The sequence below is a fragment of the Mus caroli genome, unplaced genomic scaffold (genome assembly GCF_978045245.1).
Source record: "Mus caroli unplaced genomic scaffold, Mus_caroli_1 scaffold_14, whole genome shotgun sequence".
In the NCBI taxonomy this organism is placed as follows: Eukaryota; Metazoa; Chordata; class Mammalia; order Rodentia; family Muridae; genus Mus; species Mus caroli.
The window spans coordinates 112,885,725-112,892,025 of NW_028227269.1; the positions used below are offsets into that span (position 1 = coordinate 112,885,725).

At 40.3% G+C, this 6,301-nt stretch overlaps 1 pseudogene; it reads right to left on the minus strand.

Annotated features, from left to right (window-relative positions):
* Nucleotides 1-5,458: 5,458 nt before the first annotated feature.
* On the minus strand, nt 5,459-6,037 carry LOC110306630 (immunoglobulin heavy variable 1-69D pseudogene; annotated as a pseudogene).
* Nucleotides 6,038-6,301: the final 264 nt, after the last annotated feature.

The window sequence follows — 6,301 nt, forward strand, 5'->3', positions numbered from 1 at the left end:
TAAGGGATGATGTTTTTAGGAGTTGATTCCTGCTACTGATATGACTTCCCGGTCATTATTAAATTAAGTTAATATATAATTCCGAGGCATTATCCTACCCTATTGGGCATATTTTCTGCACTAACAAGAATTGTATCGAATTCGTGTCAGAATTCTGGAAGTTCATGTGTGAAATTCATTTCTAAAAAGGTGGTCCAAGAAATTGAAATGATATTTCTAAGCTGACAAGTAGAAACATTCACCTTCTCAGCTTCACAGACTATCAGGCTGTAATTTTGACTGTCTTGACTTGTTCACGTCTTGGTCTGGTAGCTATAGCTTCTGTGACATGTGTTCAATGGCCATGCAAATTCATACAATAGCATTTCACAAATATTGACCCCATATTCTGGATCTTACATTCTTTCCACTGCCTTTTTTGTGGTGGTTCTCAATTTTTGATGTGAGATTGAGATAAATGACTTCTCAGTAGAAGACTACTCATACACTCATTTTCAGTACTTTGACAAGTTATTGAGTTCTACTTTAATCTTTGCACACACAGACACAGACACAGACACACACAGACACAGACACAGACACAGACACACACACACACACACACACACACACACAGAGAGAGAGAGAGAGAGAGAGAGAGAGAGAGAGAGAGAGAGAGAGAGAGAGAGAATAGACATTTTTGTTTTCAAGACTAAGAGCAGGACTAATCTATTGGATATAAAAGTAAAATGTTGGTAGTTTGACCATTAGCAATAAAACCAGGCTCTGCAAGGTCTTATGTTGTATATAGCTGTGCCTTTTTAATATGTTTAAATGGTGGAGGTCTTTCCTAGGGAATATATGACTAATCTAATTAGAAAGCAATTCGTAACTACAAAGCAGTCAGGCACTAGTGGGTACATCTTATATGAAGGCTGTTGTTGCAGATATCAAGGTCTAGAACTGTGTAAGATTATTTATTTTCTCTCCGTATAGGCATCATATCACATTCCTGCACAAGAAAACCTAGCCAATAAGAATTTCTGCTTCCCGAGAGAACTACAACTTCAGTCTGCCCACAACTTAGACTGATTTCTCACACCTCCTGAGAGATGTATTGGTGCTTCCCTAAAGCCTAGAACACAACAGCAGTGGTACAGGGACAACATAGTCAAGCATTCTCTGTGGTTTGCCTCCATAGCTGTGTGTTCCACACCCCAACAGAAGGGCAGAATTCAGACACACAATTCACCATATTGTTAACATGTACTCTGGATTTTAATGGGATACTTCTTTAAGTTCTGAAAAGGCTGGTTGTGTCATTACACCCATACTGGAAATAATGAGAATCATTCGGACACCTGCACACATTAAAACTGATAATGCTCCTGCATATATGGCCAATAAAATGAAACAATTCTTTGTATATTGCAACATAAAGCATGTTGTTGGTATACCACAGGACAAGCAGTTATAAAAAGAGTCAAATGAACCTTAAAATTGATGCTTATTAAACAAAAAAAGGAAAGTAAAATCCCTCAATGACAGACTAACTAATGCCTTGTTAACTCTAAAGATTCTCAGTTTTGGCAAAAAATAGCAGATGGGAGACACTGGATGATTGAAAAAAACTGAGTAAATAACCAATAAACATGCTATAAAAGAATGTGTACACATTAGAATGGAAATCTGAAGTTGTTTTTATACGTGGACTTGGTTATGTTTATGTGTCTACAGGGAATGAGAAGATATGGTTGCCCACAAAACTTATAAGGACTAGATCTGACCTGGAAAATCCTTTTATCAGCTGAGACATGAATGCCTTCACAAAACAAATAAGAGTGGGTGATTTGATTTCTTCAAAACATGCATGCAAATCAACTTCAAAGGGCAAGCCCAAATGATTACTCACTCAGAAACTGGAGAACACATAGACCAACTGACAACACCTAGACTTGAGAGAAAACACAAAGACTGGGTAAAAAGCAAAACTGGGCAACAGATGCCACAGCTAGTTTCTTTTTCATATTAACCATATACTTTCCTTGGACCACTAACTGGAATTCTTTCACTATAATTCAACATAAAGCAATTATAAGAAAACCAACCTCCTAGTCCCTTAAGTTGTGATGGATGGTGTTGGTTGTTGTGCTTTGGTTATTATCATCTAGGGTTTAAGTTAAAATTATTGTATATTAATGGTATTTAAGGTTTTTTTATTTAAATTTTTGCATATTGATAGAATTTTTAAGTAGTTTTGTTTTATTGTATTCCAATAATAATTTAACATTCTTTGGTGTTAATTGTATACTAATAGAAATTTAAGTTTCTTTTGTTTGAATTATTGCATCTTATAGAAAGTTACGGTTGGTAGAATTGTTGTACATAAGCTGTTTAATTAAAGTTCCAGTTTTGTTGCTTTTATAATTTTTTTTATATATGTATTGTTGGTATTAGGAAAAAAGACAATTATTAAAAAGAGGGGCATATTAAGGGGAAGTTTGGGATATGTTGGGTGATGCAGACAGGTGGTGTTTTGCTAAGGCAGGACCCATGGGAGGACACATGTTTGGAAAGAGTATGAAAAGGATGCAATGGACAGTGACACCCACTTGCCTTGCTAGATTTTCAAATCTTTGTTGGTCTAGACTCTTCACTGATATTTGATTATTTGAGATCGGGTTTGCAGAGCACTTCTCCTGGCATCCCAGATGGTTCCAGTTGCTCCCTCAGACTCATAATTATTTAGCAGAAGCCTGATGGTTTCTACTAGAGAGTGCTAGACCACTGCTGGTTCATGTCTGGCATCCTGACACTATTGGGCTGCTGGTATCCTGACAAAAGTAGATTGGAATTGCTCCCAAACTACTTATAAAATGGTCCACACTGCCTTGTCCTATATACCATCTCTTCTCCCCACCTTTGCATGGTGGGCTAGATGTACTGTCAAAGCATTTGAGAACTATTATTTATGGAAGGTTTAAAAAAACATCTAAGCTTACAGAGAAGTAGCCAGATATTTCTGTAGTGAAGGTGAACCACGTTCTGAAATTACAGGTGTGGGAAGCCGTTGCCGAGTGGCAGTTACAGAGTGGCAGTTGCAGGCCAGTTGGCTACCACTGGCCACCACACATACATAGGCAGTAAAGGTTCTTTTGCCAAGATAGGGTTTTGAGAATTAACCAAAATTAACCAATCAGATGAGAGACAAGTTAACCAATCAGATGAGAGACAAGTTAACCAATCAGATGAGAGACAAGTTAACCAATCAGATGAGAGAGAGCGCCTCTCCTAGGCCTATATAAGCAGCACCAGTTCTGTGCTTGGGGTCACTTCACCTCTGCAATCAATCTCTCCCAATAAACGTGTGTGGAAGGATCCTGTTGTATTGTCGTTCTTCCTGGCCAGTCGGGCACGTGCAAGATAAAGGGAATAAGCATTCTTGAAAAGACTGATGGTATCACAGAAGGAAGACGATAGTAAGATATATATGAACTCTGATGCCATGAGTGTCCCCATGGAGAATGGCGTGCCCCTTCACTAATCACTGTTTTCTTCATAATCACCAATACCCATGAGCTCAGAAACCAGAGTTCTCTTGCATGTAGTATTAAATTTGGGGCCCTTTGAGTAGAATTCTCGAAAAGCTATCTGATTAGTCCTCCAGTTACACTCTAACAACCATAGTAAGTACTGCCTCACTATTTGTAGAATCTATCTAGTTCCAAATGAGGAAGTTCAAATTTCTGCTTCATGGTGATCAGTTTCCTGCTTTGCATCTAGAGGAAGACTGGACTGTGCTTTGGAAGTTCACTGGTATTTCATGTACTATTTTTTAAACTCAGTATACAGTTGCCTACATTCTAACTTAGAATTAGAGAAGATGACTCACATTTACCAAAAGGAATCACTATGATGAGATAATCAGTTGTTTGCATGAAGATTTCTCATGCAGAGGAACTCTGTGCTGGAGGAACATACAAAACAAACCAGTGATTTCAGCTATTATTCTGTGTCCAGCCACTAGAGATCATAAGTACCACATGTGTCTGTACTTACTGTTGTGTGCATATTTATTCAAACTGAACAGTCTTCATCAAAGAACTGATGAGTGTGACATACATGTATCCCCAAAACGCTAAAAGCTGGTCTTGTGTCACTAAGCGTCACTCTATATGGTTGTAGGTCCCAAGGCTGTGCTGTCACTGGGCATGGCCGCCCAGGGAGGTGGGAATCAGGAAGCAAGAAGCTTGATGGAACTTACCACATGATGCCAACTGGGCGGGTGTGGGCTGTAGAAAAGCACTGGGTCACTGCTCCAGGGGGTGCTGAAGCACAGTCTGAGGAGCTGGACAGCCAGAGATGGTTCAGGGATCCCTTGGCTTGCAAGGAAGCTGGAGCTGTTTGGTTCTCAGGCTCTTGGATTTCCAGTCACCACTGGGAGCCTCAGAAGAGCTGAGAGTGGAGTGGGGCAGGGCAGGCTGGATCTAGCCCTGGGCCAAGGAAGGGGAGAGGGGAAAGAGGAAGCTCCAGCTGGTACCAAGGTGATAGTCCTTTGCTTGAAAGCAGCGGACTTGTCTTGAACTTGGCGGTGGTCATGTCTGGTAGCACAGAGAGGCCTTCCATGGGAGATTAAATAGTGGCTCTATAGGTGAAGGCTATCTCTGAGGCTCACCACAGCAGGTCCTGATGAAAAGAGACAGTCCTGGTATTAAGGCATTTATTTTCAAGGCAGAAAGTAGATGTGTAAAACCACACCCCACTTCTCAGGGTGGGCCTGAGATAAAATACCTTTTTCAGGGAGGAATGTATGGGAAGGAAAACTTATTGGCTAAGCCCTCCAGACCTTTAAGTACCTCTTTAGAATGGAGATCTCTGTCAAGAGCCTACTTAACCACAGGTCACATTCTTTTCATCATCTACTTGTGGAGGGTGTTTGGGGTGTGGCCTTATGTGACTGGTGGCCACAAATCTATGGGGGGCTGCAGCTAGTGACAGGGGCCTGTTGCCCTGGAGCAGTCAAAGCTCCTACAGTCCTTTCAGAGCCTCCAGAGCTCTAGCCTTAGATAAACTGGGGACCATGCTACCTTTCATGGTCCCACAACTGTCTTGTAACAGGATGTGATTACAGGGAAGGAAATTAATACTAGGCAAGACAATGAATGTGGAAAAAGTGATCATAGTTTGTCTCAGAACCTAACTCTCAGATCTGAGGAATTAACATACTGGATGATGAATTAATTTTAATAGTAAAGTGATTCAACAGTAATCCTAGTCATTTCCTAGGAACTGGAAATTGATTCAGTATGTAATTAAACACTTTTGTTAAAGATATTGACCCAAATATGGTAGACACGTGCTCACATTGACATGATCATAGGAATATGTGGATCGATATTAGTAACTTAAAACTGACTGCTCTATGATTTTTGCATGCAGGCTGATTAGTGAAATCCCTTTATGCAAATAGACTGAATTCTTACTCCTGTTGCTCTTTCCTTAAACATTTAACCACAGGCTTTGAGCAACTGCTTTGGTTATTCTTTGTGGTAACATCAGACACAAAATAGATTCCTGCCTTCAGACTTTTTGACATGCTCCAGATATGAGCTGTTACACTGTGCCTTGCACAGTAGTAGATAGCAGAGTCCTCAGATGTCAGACTGTTGAGCTCCAAGTAGGCTGTGTTGGACATTGTGTCTGCATCCAGTGTGGCTTTGTCCTCAAACTTCTCTCCATAGATTCTTCTACCAATACTTGGGAGTATGTCTCCAATCCATTCAAATCCATGCCTAGGCTTCTGCCTTACCCAACTCATATAAGCAATAGGGAAGACTTCTGAATCAAAATCCTTGCATGACAGCTTTACTGAAGACCCAGGACTCCTCAGTTCAGAACCAGACTGTTGTAGGTGAACCTGGGATTGGATACCTGTTGAGAGAAAACAAAGTAGTAGATATTTCACTTCATCCTGTCCCTACCCCTCATGCCTAAGTCTAGGTGTCTACTTACCTGTAGCTGCTGCCAGCAGATGGAGCATGATCCAAATCCAGTCCATGTTAGAACCTCTCTGCACATGGACTAGAGGGTACTAATGTGGTGCTATAGATGTCTGGACATCTGTATTTACAACCACAAACCATGATTTACATATTCATGAAGAAAATAATTCTGCGGTCATCACATGTGATAAATACTATCACATCTCTTTGCAGCCATTTCAAATGCTGAGACTGCTGAATATGTTATCTGGAGTTGCAAAGCTAGTGTGAGAATTTAAACAGAAGGCAAGACAGTAAGTTTTGAGTTTACTTTATCCTTA